Source organism: Heterodontus francisci, chromosome 9 (genome assembly GCF_036365525.1).
Source record: "Heterodontus francisci isolate sHetFra1 chromosome 9, sHetFra1.hap1, whole genome shotgun sequence".
NCBI classification, from domain to species: domain Eukaryota; kingdom Metazoa; phylum Chordata; class Chondrichthyes; order Heterodontiformes; family Heterodontidae; genus Heterodontus; species Heterodontus francisci.
Window position 1 is genome coordinate 10905525 of NC_090379.1, and position 25281 is coordinate 10930805.

Genomic DNA, 25281 nt, shown 5'->3' on the forward strand with positions numbered 1-25281 from the left:
TGTTTTCCAATCTCTCCCTGGCCTCACCTGTCCCTTTCTCTCTGTAACCTACTCCATTCCTATAACCCTCTGAGATCTCTGCACTCCTTTAATTCTGCTGTCTTGCACATCCCCGATTTTAATCATTCCACCATTGGTGGCAATGCCTTTTGCTGTCGAGGTCCTAAGCTCTGGAATTCTCTTTCCTAAACCCCTCTGACTCTCTACCTCTCTCTCCTCTTTTAAGATACTCCTTAAAAATTTACCTCTTTGACCAACCTATTGGCCATCTGCCCTAATATCATCTTATATGGCTCAGTGTCAAATTTTGCTTTATAACAAACCTGTGAAATGCTTTGGAATGTTTTATGATGTTAAAGGTGCTATATTAATGCAAATTGATGTTGTTCTCCCATTTCTCCCTCCATCCCTTTCTGAAATCCACACTGAGCCACTGTTTTCCAACAATTAACTGAGAGGAATATTTAGATCTCGCTGCAGTAGCAATAGGACCAGCTTCACTATCCAGGAGTTGTGTGCTCACTAGCTGCAGATTCTCCACTGCGGGAGCTGAAAGGGTAAAGCAGAGAATGTTTTTGAAGTGAAAGATTTGAAGTTATGATATCGCAGTTGAGAAACAAATTCCTGAATTATTGATGCTGTATAAAATGACGCAAGCTTCCTGTGTTACATTCTATATCTTGATCTATGTAGCAAATACCAGTGCAATAAATGAGGTTGCAGGAGGGGCCTGGAGCTTAATTGCTTTTTAAAAAAAATAAAACTGTCATAAACCAGGCAGACAATCTGATAATATCAGCCTGGCACCTGTTCTTATTGGGTTTGATCCAGCAACTCGCGATTACTTGAAGAAATAGGTTTTATTCAATGGATTTTTGTGCAGAGACTTTTTATAGAAATGTACAACCCATTACTTTTACCTGGTCTAGTCTACATGTGGCTATGTGGTGACCTCCAAATGACACTCTGAAGTGACGAAGTAAATCAGTCAATAATCACAGTCTAGCCTAAAGGCCTGTTCAGGTATGAAACTGAAACTTGACCTGGGCCCGCGCCCAACCTGACCCGACCCAACTGCCGTAATAAAGTTAATTATATCAAACAGGTTATCGTGCTCTACCTTGTCCAAATGTTGTGATCCTCTGTTCCGGCAGCACGTTTCCCGCCTTGACGTCCCGGCTGAATGTTCAAATTTTGAAGAATACTTCCCTCCCTGAGCAAGGCAGCACTGTGATCACGTCCAGCCCGAATGCTGGACCCGGAAGAGAGACCCGACCCGAACCCGACACCGACACATGTCGTCGGGTCTGGTCGGGTTGCGTTGGTAGCCATGCTTTAGTCTAGCCAGCATCACCCACATCCTGAGCCTAAGTAATATCCACAGTTCTATTAACTACCAGAGTTTTCATGGGACAAAGCCTCGTACAGCATTTCTTTCATTCATTGGATAGAGAATAAAAATTTCCCACACTCGCTTTTACACTGAAATGTGAGTAACTGAACTTTGGGGGGGGGGGGGGGGGTTTCCAGTGCGTGCAAACAGAACAAGGCAAGTAGCAGGTTAAACCATTGGCTGTTGTGACGCTAACACGAACTGACTTGTAAAGCAATGGAGGACAAAACCCAGAATTGCACTACTGAACATTTCAATTCACACACCCACCAATACATGTCATTGGCTTCCTTTCTGAGGTGTACGTTTCCTGTCTGTCTCGGTTTCCAAGGGTTCTGTATTATTTTCGTTGAACTCCACTTTGAATCTGCTTTAGGGATGGATCCCAATCTTCCTGAAAAAGATGACAGCTGTGCTAATGACACACACAAAACAGCCAGCGAGTTCAGGGAATGTTGTGATAGGCCCCGAGTTCCCAATCTCCAGAATTTCCTGGTTGATTTATGTTGCTGTGCCATTTGCCTTGTACAAAAATCATCTCACTCTTTGCCCTTATTTTAAAGAACTTGCTTGCTTTGCACATTAATTACCCATTAAACTTGCTACAGAAAATTAAGTCTTGTAAATAACCCTTTTTGCGCGATAATTGTTAATGCCAATCAACTACTCTGGCCCAGTAAGAGAACAATTTAAACTGTTCTATCTCATTCCAGCAAGTAGGCAATTGTATTGGGAGTGCCAGCAAAATATACTTGCATTTAATTAGTTCAATTCATGTTGTAAATATTTCAAAGTGCTTCACGTAAATTCATGCTGGAGGGGCAGTGATTTATTGCGCTAGTTTAATTTGCTGGTTTGACAGGTAGTTCTGTTTGTTGTGATTTCCACAGCATTAGAATTTTTTTACTGATTAATTCTGAGAACCTGAACACAGCATGCAGCTTGTCAAAAATGTGTGCATCTAGCTAGCAGACTACCAATGATGTGGGAGCTCAGGAAATCCTATCTGCTGTAGCTCCCAGTGCCAAAATAAGGACATGTTGTTTAAATTCACTGTTGGCCATTGTCCGAGCTTTAGACTTCCTCTTCATTCTTTCACCTTGTATAGGACAAGGCTGTAGTCAGACTGGAATTGTTCTACATTTTCATAGCTTCAAAGAATAATGCAGCACAGAAGGAGGCCACTCGGCCCATTGGGTCCCACTCTGCCGTTCTTTCCCTGTATTGCCGTAATTTTCTCTCCTTCAAGTATTTATCTAATTCCCTTTTGAAGGCTACTGTTGAATCTGTATCCACTAACCTATCAGACAAAACATTCCAAATTCTAACCAGCATTGCATAAAAATGCTTTTCCTCATGTTGTCTCTGGTTCAAAAAGTGCGGGGAGAGTGGGGAGAGACTTCATTTTAAAAAGAGCGCAGAGATCGGGGAGAGACTTCATTTCAAAAGGAGCGGGGAGAGGCGATCCTCTCTCCGAGAGGACCTCCTCCCTGCGATCCTCCCCCCGAGAGGACCTCCTCCCTGCGATCCTCCCCCCGAGAGGACCTCCTCCCTGCGATCCTCCCCCCGAGAGGACCTCCTCCCTGCGATCCTCCCCCCGAGAGGACCTCCTCCCTGCGATCCTCCCCCCGAGAGGACCTCCTCCCTGCGATCCTCCCCCCGAGAGGACCTCCTCCCTGCGATCCTCTCTCCGATCCTCTATTCTATTCAGTGGAATGAGCCCATTCAAAGAAAATCAACTGTGATGTCACAGGCAAGCAGGTAGGTGATTGGTTGGGGAAGAAGCTAGCTGTTTGGTGAGTATCTGGTAAGTGATTAAGGTCCATTCTAATTCTAATGTTTAAAATAGTAAAGGAACTAGTGGTAAGCTTCGTAAAATATATCAAAAAGGAAAATAAAATAAATAATTGAATAAAATAATTAAGTAGTTAATTAAAACACATTAAGGATGGCAGGACAGGTGATGTGTCACAGCTGCAGCATGTGGGAACTCCTGGATGCCAGTGTGATCCAGGGCAAACACGTCTGCAGTAAGAGTTTGCAGCTCGAAGAGCTTCGGCTCAGACTCATTAAACTGGAGTCCGAGCTGCAGACACTGCGATACATCAGGGAGGGGGAAAGTTACCTAGACATTTTGTACTAGGACGCGGTCACACCCCTTAGGATAGAATCTTCTGATTTGGTCAGTGGTCAGGGACAGTAGAGTATGGCTGCAGCTGAGGCAGGTAAGGGGACCCAGAGGGCAGGAGTGCAGGAGCCTCAGCCTTTGCGATTGTCCAACAGGTTTGAGGTTCTTAAAATTTGTTTGGATGAGAGTGGGAGCTGCAGGGTGGATGAGCAACCTGACCATGGTACAGGAAGCCATTCAAGTTGAGGGAGAAAAAAGGAATGTAGTGGTAGGAGGGGACAGTATAATTAGGGGGATTGCAGCAAAGAGCGAGAGTCCAGACGGCTGTGTTGCCTGGTGCCAGGGTTTGGGACATCTGCTCAGAGCTGGCGAGGAACTTATAGTGGGAGGGGGAGGATCCAGTCGTCATGGTCTATGTTGATACCAACGACATAGGCAAGGCAAGGAAAGAGGTTCTGCATAGTTAGTATGTGGAACTAGGCACCAAATTAAGAAGCAGAACCTCAAAGGTGGTAATCTCTGGATTATTACCTGAGCCACATGCAAATTGGCATAAGGCAAATAAGGTTAGAGAAATGAATGCGAGGCTCAAAGACTGATGTGGTAAAAGTGGGTTCCAGTTCATGGGGCACTGGCACCAGTACTGGGAAAAGTGGTTGCTGTGCTGTTGGGATGCTTTACGCCTGAACCATGCTGGGACCTGTGTTCTAGCGAGCTGCATAACGAAAGTAGAGAGGGTTTTAAACTGATTAGTGGGGTCAAGGGATCAAATCTGGTAAGATATGGTAAATCAAGGAGTAGAGACAAGGCAAAAGAGAAAGATATCAATATGGGAAATGATAAACAGACTGTGACAGGAAGGGACAGAGCGTAGAAATCGAAGAATAAATCAACAGATAAGGCTGGAGGTTACAAAAGTAGTGAAAGGACAAAACTAAAGGCTCTGTATCTGAATGCACGCAGCATTCAAAACAAAACAGATGAACTGAGAGCGCAAATAGAAATAAATTAGTACAATCTGATAGCCATGACAGTGACATGGCTGCAGGATGACATAGATTGTGACCTGAATATTGAAGGGTACATGGCATTTGGAAGGACAGGAAGCGAGGAAAAGGTGGAGGGGTAGCTCTGTTAATTAATGATGGCATTAGTGCAATAGAGAAGGATGACCCAAGTTCAGGAGACCAGGATGTAGAAGCAGTTTGGGTAGAGATGAGAAATCATAAAGGCAAGAAGTCACTTGTGGGAGTGGTGTACAGGCCACCTGACATTAACCACACTGTAGGATGGGGTATAAAGGAAGAAATAATGGCAGCTCGTCACAAAGGTATGGTGATAATCATGGGGGATTTTAACCTACATATAGACTGGAAAAATCAGATGGGCAGAGGTAGCCTGGATGAAGAGTACATAGAATGTTTTCGAGATAATTTCTTGGAACAGTGTGTTCTGGAGCCAACCAAGATCAGGCTGTACTAGACCTGGTATTGTGCAATGAGATAGGATTAATTAATGACCTCATAGTTAAGGCGCCCCGAGGTAGCAGCGATCATAATATGATTTTACATTCAGTTTGAGGGAAAGAGAGTGGGTCCAAGGCTAGTAATTTAAACTTAAATAAGGGCAATTATGAGGGCATGAAAGCAGAGCTAGCTAATGTGAACTGGCAAATCAGGTTAAGGGATAGGTCAATAGAGATGCAGTGGCAGACATTTAAGGGGATATTTCAGAATACACAGAATAGATACATTTCAATGAGAAAGAAAAATTCCAAGGGGGACCCGCAATCTTGTGGTTAACTAAAACAGGTAAAGATAGATCAAACTTAAAGAAAAAGCCTATAATTGCGCAAAGATGGGAGGCAGATCAGAAGATTGGACAAAATATAAAGAACAGCAAAGAATGACTAAAAGATTGATAAGGAAGGTAAACTTAGAGTACGAGAGAAAGCTAGCTGGAAATATAAAGACAGATAGTAAGAGTTTCTATAGATATTTTAAAAAGAAGAGTTAACAAAGTGAGCGTTGGTCCTATAGAAAGTGAGTCTGGGGAATTAATAATGGATAATAAGGAGATGGCAGATGAATTGAACAGGTATTTTGCATCGGTCTTCACTATTGAGGGTTCAAGTAACATTCCAGAAATAGCTGTAAATCAGGAAATGGAAGGAAGGGAGACACTCAAGAAAATTACAATCACCAGGGAAGTGGTACTGAACAAATTGTTGGAGCTGCGGGCTGATATGTCTCCGGGTCCTGATGGACTTCATCCTAGGTTCTTAAAAGAAGTGGCTAGTGAGATAGTTGATGCGTTAGTTTTAATTTTCCAAAATTCCCTAGATTCAGGAAGGTTCTATTAGATTGGAAAATAGCGAATGTAACTCCTTTATTCAAAGGGGAGGGAGACAGAAAACAGGAAACTGCAGGCCAGTTAGCTTAATATCTGTCATAGGGAAAATTTTAGAAGCTGCTATTAAAGATGTTGTAGCAGGGCACTTCGAAAAATTCAAGATAATCAGGCAGAGTCAACATGGTTTTGTGAAAGGGAAATCATGTTTAACCAATTTATTGGAGTTCTTTGAAGGAGTTACATGTGCTGTGGATGAAGGGGAACTGGTGGATGTATTGTACTTAGATTTCCAGAAGGCATTTCAAAGGTTATTGCAAAAAATAAAAGGTCATGGTGTAGGGGGTAACATATTGGCATGGATAGAAGATTGGCTAGCTAACAGGAAACAGAGAGTAGGCATAAATGGGTAATTTTCTGGTTGGCAAGATGTAATGAGTGATGTGCCACAGGGATCTGTGCTGGGGCGTCAACTTTTTACAATGTATGATGAAGGGACCAAAGGTATGGTTGCTAAAATTGCTGATGACACAAAGATAGGTCGGAAAGTAAGTTGTGAAGAGGACATAAGGAGGCTACAAAGGGATATAGATAGGTTAAGTGAGTGGGCAAAGACCTGGCAAATGGAGTATAATGTGGAGTCCATTTTGGCAGGAAGAATAAAAAAGAAGCATATTATCTAAATGGTGAGAGATTGCAGAGTTCTGGGATGCAGAGGGATCTGCGTGTCCTCGTGCATGAATCGCAAAAGGTTAGTATGCAGGTATAGCACATAATTAGGAAAGCTAATAGAATGTTATCATTTATCGCGAGGGGAACTGAATACAAAAGTAGGGAGGTTATGCTTCAGTTATACAGGACATTGGTGAGACCACATCTGGAGTACTATGTACAGTATTGGTGTCCTTATTTAAGGAAGGATGTAAATGCATTGGAAGCAGTTCAGAGAAGGTTTACTGGACTAATACCTGGAATGGCCAGGCTGTTTTATGAGGAAAGATTGGACAAGCTAGGTGTGTATCTGCTGCAGTTTAGCAGAGTAAGAGGTGACTTGATTGAAACATATCAGATCCTGAGGGGTCTTGACAGGGTGGATGTGGAAAGGATGTTTCCCCTTGTAGGCGAATCTAGAACTAGGGGTCACTGTTTAAAAATAAGGGGTCACCCATTTAAGACCGAGATGAGGAGAAATTTTTTCTCTGAGGGTTGCGAGTCTTTGGAACACTCTACCACAAAAGGTGGTGGAAGCAGAGTCTTTGAATATTTTTAAGGCAGAGGTAGATAGATTCTTGATAAGCAAGGAGGTGAAAGGTTATCGAGGGTAGGCAGGAATGTGGGGTAATCAGTTCAGCCATGAACTTATTGAATGACGGAGCAGACTCGAAGGGCCACGTGGCCTGCTCCTGCTCATAATTCGTATGTTCTTTTACCAATCACCTTAAATCTGTGCCCTCTGGTTAATGACCCTGCAGCCTGGAAAGTGTATCTCTAGTTACTCTATCTTAAAACCTTCATGATTTTAAACACCTCAAACAAATCTCCTCTTAACCTTCTCTGCTGTGAGGAGAACAAGCCCAGCTTCTCCAGTCTATCCACATCACTACTCCCTCATTGCTGTAAACATTTCAGTAAATCTCTTTTGTACCATTTCCAAAGCCTTCGCCTCCTCCTTACTATTTTATAGTAAAAGGAGTAGGAGCAGGTGGAGGCCATTCAGCCCCTCGAACCTGCTTTGTCGTTCACTTTAGATCTTGGTTGATTTTCGTGCCTTTCCTACCTGACCCGTGGTAGTACCCATCCAGAACCTATTGATCTCAGTCTTTACTCAACATCCACAGCCTTTTAGGAAGGGAATTCCACGAGCAATGTGAAAAGCTACTTCCTGATTTTGCTGCTGAACAGCCTTTTTAATGTTAAGATTATGACCCTTGCCTTTGCTTTCCCCCCCTCCCCCAACATGAAATAGTTTCTCCATATCTACCCTATCCAATCCTTTTAACCATGTCAATCAGATCACCCTTCACTCTCCTTTGCACACTCACTGGATTTCAGCGTATCTGCTCTGTCGAGCTCTATAGTCACTTGTCAAAGTGTTGGTGCTTTGAAAGTTTGGGAAATTTTTCAACTTTTTTGTTTTTAGGAAGGGCAGAGGGTGATGAGCAGTTTGTGTTAACAGTCGACATCATATAGACTTTTCAACTTTTAATCACAACATCCACAAAGCTACACCCGCTGGAGCAGTGGGGAGTAGTGTAAAGGTGAGCAGTCGTGTAATCGGAGATCGATTTGCACAAGGCTTGTGAGCAGTGTGAAGCTGCCTTGTTCTCTGGAGGTGAAGGGACTGTTTGTTTTTGCCAGCTCATTCCACCTGGAGTGGGGGTGACTCTTGTATCCTCACAGAATGAATCCCCACCCTGGCAGAATGTGGTTTCCTAAGTGAAATTCAACAAGTTATATAAATAAACTTGTGTGATGAATGTTTCAATTGTTAATTCAAGCTTCTGTGGTCTAGCGGGGGCTGCGTGCCATTGCAGGAACTGTTTCTGTTAAATCACTGAGTATGTTCCAGTTGCTGTCGGCTGATTATCTTTCAGCTCCGTTCTGTCTTATTATGTAGCTTCTGTATGCAAAGTGTATGCAAACAGAGACTGAGCTCCGAACAATTTCCCCTCTGCAGGATCACATTGCATAATAAGAAATTGCCTTTTTCTAGGTACCCGAATCTTTCTTTGGATAAGGCAATATTGAACTGGTTTACTCAAGGCCTTTAGAAAAGGAAACTTGCTGCCTTCCTTACCCAGTCTGGCTAGATATGACTCCACTCCCATACCACTGTGCTTAATTCTTAACTACACTGTATAGTGGCCATCAAGCCACTTGGGTATGTCAAACATTGGGCAACTAAAGTTCGCCAGTAAATGCTGGCCTTGCCAGTGATGCCCTCGTACTGAGAATGGCTGCTGATGAAGGATAAGCCAACCTGTGATGTGGCACTTGTGAGTTGCACAGTTTCAGCCTTGAGCTGCCAACTAGGGCATATTCCTGAAGTGTTCTTCACATAAGCTACGTCTCCAGCCTTTGCACCTCCACTTTCTTACCATTGGTCACCTGGCATGTCCATCCTCGAGGCGCCCAATCCAATTGGAAAGTGAATATACTCTGTTACCCGATTGGATGACTCTCAAAGGGCAATTTCCCCTGGAGTCTCCATAATAAAAATGTTCAATGAAATTCTTTTAAAAAGGCGCCAGATTTTTTAAAAATGGCCTTTATGATTTATTTCTTCTGGATTGCTTGAAGCAGTGTCCGGGAGTTTAATTGTTTCACTCCTGGCAATTCAGGGTCAGTCCTGGAGGATTGCTATCCCTATTTCAGTCACTCTTGTTTCCTGTAAAAAGCAGTTCAGACGTGGCTCTGTTCATCCATTTTCGCTTTCTGGTGGTTTGTGTGGAGGGTCTGAAGTGAGAATGTGGCTGTAATGAATTTCCACCCCAGCAGAGCTGTTGGGATATTCTAAGACAGTGGCAGAGTATGGAGAAGAAGAGGGATCATCTGTTTCAAATACTCTCCATTTAAGGGGAAGCTAGATAAGTACATGAGGGGGAAAGGAATAGATTGGGTGGAAGCAGGTTAACGCGGAGCATTTCCTCGGGTTTGAGATGCTAAGTGTCCCGTTCAGCCAGTGTAACTTGGGGGAAACCCCATTTGCACACACCGATGTAGTTTCCACCAATCTACTGCTGGAGTCACGACGCCGATCAAGAAAATTCCCAGCGTTACTCTTCAATAGCGCATTGACCATCGCAGTTTAAATGTGTTTCATAATTGGGTTGTGTCTGGAAGGAACATTTTAAACATGGTAACAATAGGATGAAATCCTATTGGGTGCTGGTCTGTCCTAGGGGTAGTGGTGGCAGGACATATTGAAGTAAAAGGATCGCAAGCCATGTCTGTATTGGCTTCAGTCTGTTCTCATTTTTCCTCTAACATTTTGCCAATATACCAAGTGAGCTTTGTAACCACACTAAACGTGCTGGAAATTCTTCACTAATTGACAGTGAGACAAAGAAGGAAACATTAAGACAGGGGAACAAAAGCTTGATTAAAGAGGTAGGTATTAAAAAGTGTCTTAAGGATATCAGAGAGGCGGAGAGGTTTAGGGAGGGAATTCCAGAGCTTGCATAGATGGTTGAACACATGGCCACCAATGGTGAGGCGGTGAAAATCGGAGATGGGCGAGAGGTCAGAATTGGAGGAACAGAATTGGACATGTTGCTTCCTTCTCACGTAATATGTATCCTTTGGAGGGGCTGTGGGGGCCGGAGGTGAAGGGAGCCCAAAATGGTCCTAATGATACTTCCTCCATTATGTTACTATGAAATATACACACTAACATTGTGCTATATTCCTAAGTCAGTAGGTTGTGGACTGAAGCCCTGTTCTCGGATTTAAAGGAAAACTCTGGGTTAATGCCTCGGTGTGGTGCTGAGGGAATATTGCATTGTTGCAATTGAGTCTTGGGAGTGAACCTTGAACTGACCACCTTCTGACCCCAGAAGGCAAGGAGTCCTCCAGTGAAGGCAGACCAATGCTGTGTGACATTAATGACAGTGCAATCCAGATGCTTAAAAGGACATTAAAAGCTTTTGTGATATGTGACCTGTAGGATGGAAATTAATGTGATTAACCTCGTCCCATGAATACTTTAAAATGTAATTATCTTGGGTTTTTGGAGTTTGATCTCAGTAATGGTTCATTTTAAATTGGATTAGCGAATGCATTCCCAATGGTTTGTTGCACCTAGTCTGGTTTAATTAGGTTATCTCCCTTAGGTCTGCTTGTGGTTCGATTATAATCTAATAAACACCAGGTTAATCTACATTTTAAAATTCTTAGTTGCATAAAACTGATCAACACAGAATTCTACATTCTGCTTCCCTGCTTCCTTGAATATATAAGTCTGTGATATTTAAAATACTTATTTTAAGGAATTTTATTTTCAAAATTCCAGTCTGTTCCAGTGTTTAATTGTTGAAGTGTCCATCTCACCACTACGTGCTATCAAAAGTGTATGTAAATAATCGAGGGACTGAGTGGTCTATTTGAGTATCTTGTGTTCTGTAATATCCACAAGCAAGCGAAGGCAATGCATATCACCAATTTTTTTAAAAATTTGTTTGTGGGATGTGGGCGTTGCTGGCTAGACCAGCATTTATTACCCATCCCTAATTGCCCTTGAACTGAATGGCTTGCTAGGCCATTTCAGAGGGCAGTTAAGAGTCAACTGTGGTTGTGCAGTCGGCCAGACCAGGTAGAGTCATTAGTGAACCAGATGGGTTTTTACAACAATCTACAATGGTTTCATGATCACCACTAGATTAGCTTTTTAATTCCAGATTTATTAATTGAATTCAAATTCCATTGTCTGCCGTGGTGGGATTCGATACCCAGAGCATAAGCCCGGGGCTCTGGGTTACTAGTCTAGTAACATTATCACTCCGCCACCACCTCCTCTAATTAATCACTAACATTGTGTGGCTTTATTGAAATTGATGCTGGGACCATTTTTAAAATAAGTTAACTGGCTAGCAGGAATTGGGCTCAAGGTTCAATATATAGAGTCATAGAGAGATACAGCCCTGAAACAGACCCTTCGGCCCACCGAGTCTGTGCTGACCAACAGACACCCATATACTAATCCTACATTAATCCCATATTCCCTACCACATCCCCACCATTCTCCTACCACCTACCTACACTAGGGCCAATTTACCTATCAACCTGCAAGTCTTTGGCTGTGGGAGGAAACCGGAGCACCTGGTGGAAACTCACGCGGTCATAGGGAAAACTTGTAAACTCTACACAGACAGTACCCAGAACCAAACCCAGGTCGCTGGAGCTGTGAGGCTGCGGTGCTAACCACTGCGCCACTGTGCCACCCTATGTTGGATTTCTTTTCTACTTCGTATATTGGCTTAAAATTAGTAACTGGGCAGAAGTGGAGCTGCCAACTCAAATGGTTTCTTATAGGATCCACTCATAGTGGGTCTGCACTGGCAAAGATCAGGCAGTTTGATTGTTTCTAAGCCCCTGGGTTTGGTTCTAACTATAGCCTTTCCATCACAAAGACTGCTTACTTCCACCTCCATAACATTGCCTGACTCTGACCCCACCCTGACCCCACCTCACCTCATCTGCTGCTGAAACCTTCATTCTTGCCTTGGTTACCTCTCGACTTGAGGCTCTGTCAAATTTTGCTAACATTCCCATGAAGCATTTTGGGAGGTTTTGCTATGTTGAAGGAGCAGTGTAAAGCCGAAGTAACTGCCATGTATTTGCAGTGCATTCACATCAATGTTCTTGAGCAAAACTTTGATTTTAAACCAATACTCTTTAACACCATTCAAGCAAAATAAGGAAAGACCTTACAAAGTGTTTCTGCAGGAGAATGGCCAATAGTTGATGCCTGGTGCTCCCTCCCCTTGGCTGCCCAACTCAATGGAAATGGCAGTGTTCGGGTAACCAGCAGCTTCATCGACCCGTCACCATGTCCCTCAGCGAACCTGTCGGTAACGACACCTGGCTCTTTAAAGTAAAAGTAAATGCAAGGAGTTAGTGCTTGTAATTGGCAGTCATTGGATTACCAGAGCGCAGCAGTGGAGCAGGAGGTAGCTGTCTGTTAGAAATGTGTATAATGGGATGGGGAGAGTGACTTACAAGAGTCTGTCAAGACAACAACTATATTAATAGGTAAATGTAAAAGTGCCTTTATTTCTCCCCCTTCAGATTCCATCATTCAAACTGCTGCCACCAGTAAAATGTAGTTCTCCCTGCTCTGAATGGTCTGTCCAGACACAACACAAATCAGGAAGGACAGAATCACTGTTCTTCTGGATGTCTTTTGGAACTCAACGATTTCACATATTCGTCATTTTACTAGTCATAACAATGAGAGAGAGAGAGAGACTGAACTGCAGCAATCTTCTCCTGTGCTGAATAAGCTGCAAACTCTTTATGGAGAGAAAAGAAATTGACACTGAGAAAATAAAACAAACTACTGTAAAAAAAAATTGAAAGGTAACATCTGGTTTATTCTCAGAACCATCATCTGAGACGCTCTGCTTAAAAGAAGAACATAGCATAGGCCATTTGGCCCTTCGAGCCTGCTCCATCATTCAATAAGATCATGGCTGATTTACCTCAACTTCACCTTCCCACACTATCATCATATCCCTTAAATCTCTTAATATCCCAAAGTCTATCCATTTCTGTCCTGAATATTCTCAACAACTGAGCATCCATAGCTCTCTGTGGTACAGAATTCCAAAGGTTCACAGCCATTTCAGTGAAGAAATTTCCCCTCATCTCAGTCCTAAAATGGCCAATCCCGTAGTTTGAGACTGTGACCCCCTAGTTCTAGACTCCCCAGACAGGCAAACATCTTTCCAGCATCTACCCTGTCAAGCCCCTTAGAATTTTATACATTTCAATGAGATCACCTCTCATTCTTCTAAACCTCAGGAAATATAGGCCTAATCTAATTATCTTTCCTCATTGGACAATTCCCTTATTCCAGGAATCCATATAATGAACCTTAGTTACACCCCCTCTAGGCAAGTGTATCCTTCCTTGGGTAAGGAGACCAAAACTGTACACTGTACTCTAGGTGAGGTCTCACCAAGGCCCTATACAATTTCAGTAGATGAGGAGGAATTTCTTCTCTGAGGCTCGTGAACCTTTGGAATTCTCTACCCCAGAGAGCTATGGAGGTTGAGTCATTGAATATATTCAAGGCTGAGATCGAGAGATTTTTGAACTATAGGGGAGTCAAGGTTGTGGGGAACAGGAGGAGAGTGGAGTTGAGGCCAAGATCAGATCAGCCATGATCTTATTGAATGGCGGAGCAGGCTCAAGGGCCATATGGCTACTCCTGTTCCTATTTCTTGCATGCTTATGTTCAGTAATACTTAATCACTCTTATACTCCAATCCCTTTGTACTAAAGGCTAGTATACCATTTGGTTTCCTAGTTGCTTTATAAAGCTGTCTGGTTTGTGTAAAGTCGTTTAATTTTATGTTTGTGATAATTTCTGCTGAGGGAGATGCATCCCCTAATTAACTGACCGTCTAAACAACACCATAAATAGAGTTAAATACAAGAAATTCTGGAAATACTCAGCAGGTCTGGCAGCATCTGTGCAGAGAGAAGCAGAGTTAACATTTCAGGTCAGAGACCCTTCTTCAGATTTCCAGCATCTGCAGTATTTTGCTTCCATAAATAGATAGTTTGCTGACTTTAAAAAAAAATCTTTTTACTTAGCTTTGTAGCTTTATTTTTAATCTGTTGTGTGCGTGTGTGGTGTGTGTGTGCGTGCTTGTAAGTGTGCACAATTTCTGAGAATATGTCCAGTAGTGACTTTTCCTCACGTGGTCTTCACTCCCAGAATCCACCGAAAGGTGCGAGCTATGGTTGCTCGTTCGTGAAGGTCTGTCTTTTTGTGTCTAACCAATGATGTCTTTCGTTAAACTTTATGGGTGCTATCTTTATGTATTGTGCAGTTAAGAGCTAAGTTATGCTCTTGTTACAGCCGTCCATATAAGTCTACAGTATTCTGAATTTATAGTCAGTCACTCACTGGAGTAAACTGTACTTTGAATCAGGTTGTGTGCGCGGTCCTTTCTTGTTGCAGACGTCATCACTGGTTTGTTTTGAGGCAAATACGGAGGTGGGTCATTTTTCCTCTTCACTGCCATTATTGTCCACCTTCTTACGTACTTTGGCAATCAGGACTGGACCAAACCTGATCAGGATCGAGGGAGGAATGTTGTTCCTGTAATTGTCAGTAGAACTATTTCTTTTCTCAGGAAGCTACTACACTCCACTTTTGGATGTATGGCTGAAATACTTGCAGGAGGGATCTGCTCTGTAGAAGGGAGAATTTTCAGTTGCAAGTAATTCTCCTGAGCTGGGAAGAGTCTGGTTACCTCCTCTTCCCCGCATCCCCCGCTTCCCCATTCGTAACCCAACATCTTGGGCCTACTTAAGATAGATCGCAATCATTCCTTTTCCAAAATGGTCGATAATTAATCTGCTGAGGACTGTTGTAACGGGATGCTTGCCAAATTCACCACTTTATGCCCCTCTCCCTGAGGTTCTTCATCATTTTGAAAATTAAAAGACCCATTTTTCCATAACCAGAATTAGTTTCCATCTAAATCTCTGCTGCCCATATCGTAACTTGCACAGGTCCCCATCCCAAATTCTTATCCTCGTGTTCAAATCCCTCCATGGCCTCACCCTTCCCAATCTATGTAACCTCCTCTAACCTTACAACGCTCCAATCCCTGAACATCCCAGATTTCTTTCAACCTCACCACTGGTGGCTGTGCCTTCAGCTGCCTAGGCCCTAAGCTTTGGATTTCCTTCCCTAAACTTATCTGGCTCTCTAAACTCCTCCTTTAAGACACTGCTTAAAACCTATCTCTGACCAGGGTTTTGGTCACCTGTTCTAATATTTCCTTAGTGTCAAATTATTGTCTGATAATGCTCCTGTGAAGTGCCTTGCGACATTTTGCTACTTTAAAGGTGCTATTTAAATGCAAATTGTTGTTTTGGGTTCAACTGTTGACAGTTCCTCATGCTGAACCTTGTATGTAGGTTGCATGAACTTGTTCAAGTTCCTTATTTGTGCACAGGGATGTTTATTATTCCAGATAAATACTTGATGATAAGATGGATGGGGGCGGCACAGTGGCGCAGTGGTTAGCACCGCAGCCTCACAGCTCCAGCGACCCGGGTTCAATTCTGGGTACTACTTGTGCGGAGTTTGCAAGTTCTCCCTGTGACCACGTGGGTTTCCCCCGGGTGCTCCGGTTTCCTCCCACAGCCAAAGACTTGCAGGTTGATAGGTAAATTGGCCATTGTAAATTGCCCCTACTGCAGGTAGGTGGTAGGAGAATGGTTGGGATGTGGTAGGGAATATGGGATTAATGTAGGATTAGTATAAATGGGTGGTTGTTGGTCGGCACAGACTCGGTGGGCCGAAGGGCCTGTTTCAGTGCTGTATCTCTAAACCAAACTAAACTGAAAAAACTGTTCTGGGACCTTCTTCTGAGGAATTATTTGTTTTGCAGAGATTGGAATCTTTCTGGATAATATGTCCACTCGAGTGACCAAAACCGGTGTTTAACATGAGTCATGTATTTGTAATAATAGGTGCAAGCCTGGTCCGGAAAGCGTTAAATTAATTCAGCTGGTAAATTGAAGAGTGTAACCTTTGGTATTGTTGACTTTCCATAGAAATGCCCTGATTCTCAGAGGTGTCTAGTTTCCAATAAACTATTCACCTAGCCCTTATTAAAATGCCAATCTTCTCTGCAACTTGCAAATGGAATTGCACTGAGTTGAAGTCTTGTTTGAATCTGACAGTCATTGATAGTGTGATGTAAGGCATGATAATGTTACAGCACAACCTTTCACCAAGCAGATGTGGGCCAAAACCCATCGACAAAACCTTTTTATCTTTCCATAATTTTGAAAGCTTGGATTTAGTCCCCACCTTGGCTCAATGGTAGATCAGAAGCCCCTCTCCAGGGCTTGAACACATTGGGAGCTTGCTGTGCACAAATTGGCCACCACTTTTCCTACATTACAACAGTGACTACACTTCCAAAGTATTTCATGTGCTGAATCACATCATCCTTCATTGTGATGGTATAGAGTTGCCTACTTCCTCTGTAACTTCACCTGTCTCCAACCCGCCCCAGCCCATCTGCTGCTGAAACCCTCATCCGTGCTTTTGTCACCTGCAGACACAACTATTGCAATGTTCTCCTGGCTGTCTCCCATTCTCCACAATCTGTAAACTTCGACTCAGCCAAAACTCTGCTGTCCATATCCTGTCCCACACCCAGTCTTGTTCACTCATCATCCCTGTGCTCTCACTGACTTGTGTTTGCTCCCAGTCTCCAAATCTCTCAAATTTAAAATTATCATCCTCATGTTTTAGATCACTTCATGACCTCGTCCCTCCCTGTCTCCTCCAGCCCTATAACCCACCCCAGAGTTTTCCTGCATCATACCACCCTTGCCACCCTTCCATTTCACGATTGGCAGCTGTGCCTTCAGTTATCCAGCCTCAAGTTCTCCTCCGCCTCACAATCGCCCCCTCCTTTTAGGACCTGCATTAAAATCCACATCTGACCAAACTTTGGTCACCACCCCTCCCCCCACTGAAATTTTCTTCTCAAAGGGAATTTCTTTTTATAGGGCTGTGGGGAATGGAGGAGGGGAGTGGGACTAATTGGATAGCTCTGCCAAGGAGCTAGCAGAGGCACGATAATCCGAATGGCCGCCTCCTGCACTGTACCATTCCTTGATTCTTTGGCTCGATGCTATATAAATGCTGTCAGAGGTCCCTGACTGGGAAAGGACCCCAGCACATAAGAGAAGCCCAGAACACGAGTCAGTTTTAACATAATTATGGAAACGGACAGAGATAAAACAGGAGTTAAAGTTCTCAATTGGGACAAGCCCAATTTTACTAAACTGAGGAGTGATTTAGAGAAAGTGGACTGGAAACAGCTACTTGAAGGTAAATCAGTGTCAGAACAGTGGGAGGCATTCAAAAAGGAGATTCAAGAGGTTCAGGGTAAACATGTTCCCAAAAAGAAAATGGGTGCGACGGCCAAATCTGGAGCCCCTTGGATGTCAAAGAGCCTACAGGGTAAGATAAGGCAGAAAAAGAAAGCTTATGTCCGACACCAAGAGTTCAATACTACAGAAAGCTGAGAGGAGTATAAAAAGTGGAGGGGTGAAATCAAAAAGGAAATTAGGAAAGCAAAGAGAGGGCATGAAGGAATATTGGCAAGCAAAATCAAGGTAACCCAAAGATGTTTTATCAATGCATTAAGGGTAAGAGGATAACTAAGGAGAGAGTAGGGCCCATAAAAGACCAAAAAGGTAACCTATGTGTAGGGGCGGAAGGTATTGGTATGGTTCTTAATGAATACTTTGCATCAGTCTTCAGAAAAGAGGGGGACGATGCAAATATTGTAGTTGAGGAGTGTGAAACATTGGATGTGATAAACATAGGGAGAGAGAAAGTATTAATGGGATTAGTATCCTTGAAAGTTGATAAATCACCAGGACCAGATGAAATGTATCCTAGGCTCTTACAAGAAGCAAGAGAGGAACTAGCAGGAGGTCTGGCCATCATTTTCCAGTCCTCACTGGATACAGGTGTGGTGTTGGTTTATTAGAGAACTGCTAACGTTGTGCCTCTGTTTGAAAAGGGAGCGAAGGATAGAATTTTTTGAAGAAGTAACAAGGAAGATAGATGAGGGTAGTGCAGTTCATGTGGTCTACGTGGATTTTAGCCAGGCTTTTGGCCACATGGCAGACTGGTTAAAAAAATAAAATCCCATGGGATCCAGGGAAATTCAGCAAGGTAGATATAAAATTGGCTCAGTGGCAGGAAACAAGGTGTAGTTGTTGACGGCTGTTTTAGCGACTGGAGGGCTGTTTCCAGTAGCGTTCCGCAGGGCTCAGTACTGGGTCCCCTGCTTTTTGTGCTATATATTAACGACTTGGACATAAATGTCGGGGGCATGATCAAGAAGTTTGTGGACGACACAAAGATTGGCCATTGGCGAGGAGGATAGTTGTAGGCTGCAGGAAGATATTAATGGTCTGCTCAGATGGGCAGAAAAGTGGCAAATGGAATTCAGCTTGGAGAAGTGTGAGGTGATGCATTTGGGGAGGCTAAACAAGGCAAAGGAATACACAATTAATGGGAAAATACTGAGCAGTGTAGAGGAAATGAGGGACCTTGGAGTGAATGTCCACAGATTCCTGAAGGTAGCAGGACAGGTCAATAAGGTGGTTAAGAAGGCATATGGAATCCTTTCCTTTATTAGCCAAGGTATAGAATACAAAAGCAGGGAGATTATGCTGGAACTGTATAACTCATTGGTTAGGTCACAACTGTTCTGGTCACCTCATTACAGAAAGGATGTAATTGCACTAGAGAGGATACAAATGAGTTTTACGAGGATGTTGCCAGGACTGGAAAAATGCAGCTATGAGGAAAGATTGGATAGGCTGCGGTTGTTTTCCTTGGATCAGAGAAGGCTAAGGGGAGTTCTGATCGAAATGTACAAAATTTTGAGGGGCCTGGATAGAGTGGAGGTGAAGGGTCTATTCACCTTAGCAGAGAGATCAGTGATGAGGGGCCATAGGTTTAAAGTAGAAAATTAGAGGGGAGATGAGGAAAAACTTTTTCACCCAGCGGGTGGTGGGGGTCTGGAACTCACTGCCTGAAAGGGAAGTTGAGGCAGAGACCCTCAAATCATTTAAAAGGAGTCTGGATATGCACCTCAAGTGTTGTATTCTGCAGGGCTACGGACCAAACGCTGGAAGGTAGGATTAGAATAGGTGGATCATTTTTCGGCCTGCATAGACACGATGGGCCAAGTGGCCTCTTTCTGTGCCTTAAACTTTCTACGATTCTAGGAGGCCATTTGGTTTCGAGCTCATCTCTAAAGCAATGGTTCTCAAAGTGTGGTCTGCTAGGGTCCTCCAGGTAGTGCATGAGATGACCCAAAATGCAAGTCACTGACGTGTAACGCCATGGCTGAGGCCAAACGGGAGAACAAACCAGAACCCTCATCCCCACTACTCGCAAAACATCACACAACTGGACCGCCTCCCACATGCGCGGCACGAGTCGCCATAAGTGCGAGCAACAACTGTGCAGTTTTATAAGCAAGATTTATATTCCTGTTGATTTTGTTTGATTTATTTTGATGCAAGACAAATATTAATTTCTCACCAGAGTATTGTGATGATTCTATAAACATATTAGAATGTTTCAAATGAACGTGTTCTCTTGTAGTATTAATGTCTATACTATGAAAATATCTGTACTTTTGTTTGTGACATGAATTAATTATTTACTTATTAAATCAAAATGAATGCACATAAATTTATTACATTTAGTAGCAAAAAACCAGTGAAATATTTATAGTTTCCGTAAGTTCCATTAATTGAGTTATTTTTTTGCACTGACAAGTGAAAGCGGATAGGATAGGACTGGTTGATTGACTGCGGGGTCTTTATTCCCTGCGTAAGTGGTGCACAGACAAAAAAGTTTGAGAACCACTGCTCTAAAGGGAGGAGCCCTTTGGCTGGGGAGACGAGGGGGTTAAGATTCCTGTTTTACTGACTTATGAATGACGTGTTAATGTCGTGTTAATGACATGCAGGAGCACAATGCTGCGAAACAAGCTCTTAAATTTCATTAGTAAGGTGTTCGTTACAGAAGAAACAGGCTTTCTCCATCTTTTATTAAAAGGAATTTTGCCCCTAAAACACGCCCTCTGAAATTACTGCTTTATTATGCCAGTTTGAGCCTGCTGTTTGGGATCTATACATGGATATCTGGAATTTTGCCCTTTAAAGTCCCTTACAGACTTTTAAAAACCTGTTTCAGTGTCACAACTGAGCTACTCCTCCAATTCTGGCCTCTTGCACATCCTCAATTATCTTTGCTCCACCATGCCTTCACTTGTCCAGGCCCTAAACTCTGCAGTTCCCACTCTAAACCTCTGCTCCTTTAAGATTCTCATTTAAAATCTAACTCTTTGACCAAGCTTTTGGCCTCCTGACCTAATATCACCGTACAAAGACAATATACTGAAAATGCCGGAACTCTGAACTAGAAGCAGAAAATGCTGGAAATAGCAAATAAAAACAGAAAGTTTTAGTTTTAGTTTTAGTTTTAGAGATACAGCACTGAAACAGGCCCTTCGGCCCACCGAGTCTGTGCCGACCATCAACCACCCATTTATACTAAGCCTACACGAATTCCATATTCCTACCACATCCCCACCTGTCCCTATATTTCCCTACCACAGCATCTGTGGGGAGAGAAGCAAAATTAACATTTCAGGTCAGTGACCCTTCATCAGAACTGAAACGTTAACTCTGTTCTTTTCTCCACAGATGCTGCCAGGCCTGCTGAGTATTTCCAGCACTTTCGGTCTTTATTTCAGATTTCCAGCAGCCGCAGTATTTCGCTTTTACACTGGAAATAGCAAGATGAGCAGCAGCGGCGGAGAGAGAAACAGTTAGCATTTCAGATCGGTGACTTTTGAAAGGTCATCGAGTTAAAACGTCAACTCTGTTTGTCTCTCTCTTAGCTCTTTCTGTGGCTTGGGACCAAATCTTGTCTGATAACTGGTCCTGCGAAGCACCTTTGGACGGCTTACTACATTGAAGGGGCTATATAAATGCAGGTTATTGTATAAATTGTTCAGTTTTCACAGCGATGTATTTAAGTTTTGCTGCACTAGTGATGACCTGCTTCCTGCTCTCTGCCCAGACCACGCTAACAGTGCTGAACATTCCCTTATTAGTACCTTTTTAAAAAAAAAACAGATAAAAAAGCAGAGACATCTGAGTGCCGGATTCTGATCAGAGAGCTGCATCACCCAGCAGAGGGAAAGGGAAGCTGCCGGGGGAAGGGGCAAGTGCCCCATCTTGGCCAACCTTGATACCTCATAGTAGAGGGCTGGATGTGGGGGTGGACTGGTCATATTGGGAATCAAGTGTGTCCCAGCTGACACCCCCTATATCCACACCAGCCCCCACCCCCCCTGCCACCACAACACTGTGATCTGTTCCATAGCACTGTATTGTTGGTGCTCCCCTCTTTTTCAGTGGGAATCTCATACCCCTTTGCAGATGGTCCAGTCTGTTGCTAACTGGATTTTCGAATTGGTGGTGGTTTGAAAACAGGCTGTTCGAAGAAATGGGAGAATGGGTAGAGCGGGAAGCTTGCCAAAAATACATCCACACGGAGCATAAAGCATTGACATTCACAGCCCACTCAGCCAGCCCCGGAAACCAATCCCGATGTTTTTAATTGAGTGTTTACATATCACTGGTCAGTCGAATCACAGCAGGGTGGCAGCAGATGGTACGGTGGCAGGCTGGGGAGGGGCGTGAAGTAGAAGGAGAAAGGAATTCCCTTGTAACATCTGCTGTTGTACATGGGAGCTCCCCCAGGCCCTGTTGCTTTGTGTGGTATCAGCAGACTGTTCCATGCTCTCTGCCCACCTCTGGAGCTCTGGCTTATGTTTGAAACATTAATTGAATTGGCTTTGGATTCCCTCTGTTGTTCTGCCCAAGGGGAGAGGACCATGTGAACAAGAAGCTGTAGACACAAACTGACGTCACACTTGAATGCCTCCCCGTCTTTTTTCTTTTGGAGTGAGGCAGAACTGGCTGTCTGACTTTAGAATGCTGGATGTGGTGTGGAGTTTTTACCAGAAAGGAGCATAAAATTCCAGAAGGTTCTGTGATCTAACTACCACCTGCTCTGGCTGAATTGACCTCTTCCTTAACCGTGACACACTGAGGCTTTTAGTTCCACAGTGATGCAAGAGTCGTAGCTACTTCTCCCAGTTTTATTCAATCAGTGCATTGGGTTGCCAACTTTGGCAAATATTCCTGGAGATTTCATCACGTGACCCCCCTTCAACTGTCCGCCCATGCCATTGGATGCCCAAAACGTCCACCTTGGCACCATGCTGCCTACGGGCACCAATTGGAAAGCCAACTGGATTTATAAACTCTGGAATTCCCTCCTCAAACCTTGCTACCTCTCTCTCCGCTCCTTTAAGACGTTCCTTAAAACCTACCTCTTTGACCAAGCATTTGATCACCTGTCCTAATAGTTCCTGATTTGGCTCGGTGTCCAATTTTGTTTGATAACGTTCCTGTGAAATGCCTTTGGATGTTTTAAAACTGTATATAGATGGAGGTTGTTGCTGTTTTTGGAAGATTGATTCAGTCAATCAGCCTTTTCCCTCATCTTCAATATTTTTAAACTAATAAAGGAAAGTGCTCAAAGAAAGTAAGGAAAAGGATTTTCTCCTCGGTTTTGCTCGCTGCAGCGTCTTGGAGATCAGTCTTCAATTCATTGAGATTTCAGGGCATTCCTGGAGGGTTGGCATTCCTGCTGATGCAACGGGAAAAGTGTCACCCAGTCTATTTTTGCAGTTCTGTCTTAAGTGGCTTTTTCATTTCCTGAGTGTTTTTGTTTTGAAGACGTTGTACATTTGAAAGCCAGTGTTATTTTAAAGGTATTGTACTAGACTGATCCAGAATGTCAGTTCAAGCTCCGTCACTGCTTAGGCCTCAACTAGTGTGTTGTGTCCCATTCTGGCACCATAATTAGGAAGGACGTGAAGGGGTGAGGGACTTTACTTAGGTGGATAGACTAGAGAAGCTGGCATTGTTCTCAGAGCAGAACTGTTAAGGGGAGAGCTGATAATTTCTAAATTGAAAGGGTTGGATAAAGTACATGGGAAAACTGTTTTCACTGGCAGGAGGGTCGGTAACCAGAGGACACAGATTTAATCAGTAAAATAATCAGAGGCAAGATGAGCAAACACTCTTTTTATACAGTCAGTTGTGATCTGGAATGCACTACTTGAAAGGGTGCTGGAATCATGAACAAAACAGGAGAAAATCCTTTTCCTTACTTTGTTTGAACACTTTCCTTTATTAGTTTAAAAATATCGAAGATGAGGGAAAAGGCTGATTGAAAGCAACGTTCAGAAGGGAATTGGATATTTTAGCAACAACTACTTGCATTTATATAGCACCTTTATCATAGCAAAATATTCCAAGGTACTTCAGAGTAGCACCACGGAGCTATACAACACAGAAACAAGCCTTTTGACCCATCGTGTCTGTGCTGGCCATCAAGCACCTATCTATTCTAATCCCATTTTCCAGCACTTGGCCCGTAGCCTTGTATGCTATGGCATTTCAAGTGCTCATCTAAATACTTCTTCAATGTTGTGAGGGTTCCTGCCTCTACCACCACTTCAGGCAGTGTACTCCAGATTCCAACCACCCTCTGGTTGAAAACATTTTTCCACAAATCCCCTCTAAACCTCCTGCCCCTTACCTGAAATCCATGCCCCTGGTTATTGATACCTCCGCTAAGGGAAAAAAGATTCTTCCTATCTATGCCCCTCATAATTTTGTAAACCTCAATCAGGTCCCCCCTCAGCCTTCAGCGCTCTAAGGAAAGCAACCCCAGCCTATCCAGTCTGTCTTCATAGCTGAAATGCTCCAGCCCAGGCAACATCCTGGTGAATCTCCTCTGCACCCTCTCCAGTGCAATCACATCCTTCCTATAGTGTGGCAACCAGAACTGTACACAGTACTCCAGCTGTGGCCTAACTAGCGTTTTATACAGCTCCATCATAACCTCCCTGCTATTATTTTCTATGCCTCGGCTAATAAAGGCAAGTATCCCATTTGCCTTCCTAACCACCTTATCCACCTGGGCCTTCAGTGATCTATGGACAAGTACACCAAGGTCCCTCTGACCCTCTGTACTTCCTATGGTCCCACCATCCATTGTATATTCCCTTGCCCTGTTAGTCCTCCCAAAATGTATCACCTCACACTTCTCAGGATTAAATTCCATTTGCCACTGCTCTGCCCATCTTAACAGCCCATCTATATCGTCCTGTAATCTAAGGCTTTCCTCCTCACTGTTTACGACACCAATTTTCATGTCATCTGCGAACTTACTGATCATACCTCCTATATTCATGACTAAATCATTAATGTACACTTCAAACAGCAAGGGTCCCAGCACTGATCCCTGTGGTACACCACTGGTCACAGGCTTCCAATCACAAAAACAACCCACAACCATCATCCTCTGCCTCCTGTCACTAAGCCAATTTTGGATCCCAATTTGCCAAATTGCCCTGGATCCCATGGGCTCTTACCTTCTTAACCAATCTCCCATGCCGAACCTTATCAAAAGCCTTACTGAAGTCCGTGCAGACTACATCAACTGCTTTTCCCTCATCTACACACCTAGTCACCTCTTCGAAAAATTCAATCAAATTTGTTAGGCATGATCTCCCCCTGACAAAGCCATGCTGGCTATCCCTGATTAATCCCTGCCTCTTTAAGTGGAGATTAATCCTGTCCCTCAGAACTTTTTCCAGTAGTTTCCCTACCACTGATGTTAGACTCACTGGCCTGTAATTACCTGGTTTATCCCTGCTACCCTGCTTGAATAATGGCACCACATTCGCTGTCCTCCAGTCTTCTGGCACCTTTTCTGTGGCCAGAGAGGATTTGAAAATTTGTGTCAGAGCCCCTAGAATCTCCTCCCTTGCCTCACAACAGCCTGGGATACATCTCATCTGGGCCTGGGGATTTATCCACTTTTAAGCCCACTAAAACAGCTAATACCTCCTCCCTTTCAATACAAATATAGAACATAGAACATTACAGCGCAGTACAGGCCCTTCAGCCCTCGATGTTGCGCCGACCTGTGAAACCATCTGACCTACACTATTCCATTTATAGA

The 25281-nt window shown here is 43.5% G+C and overlaps 1 protein-coding gene across 2 annotated transcripts in view; it reads left to right on the top strand.

Moving 5' to 3' along the window:
* Positions 1 to 25281, top strand: part of ccdc88c (coiled-coil domain containing 88C) — a 298794-nt gene that overhangs the window by 68728 nt on the left and 204785 nt on the right. The window lies entirely within an intron of this gene.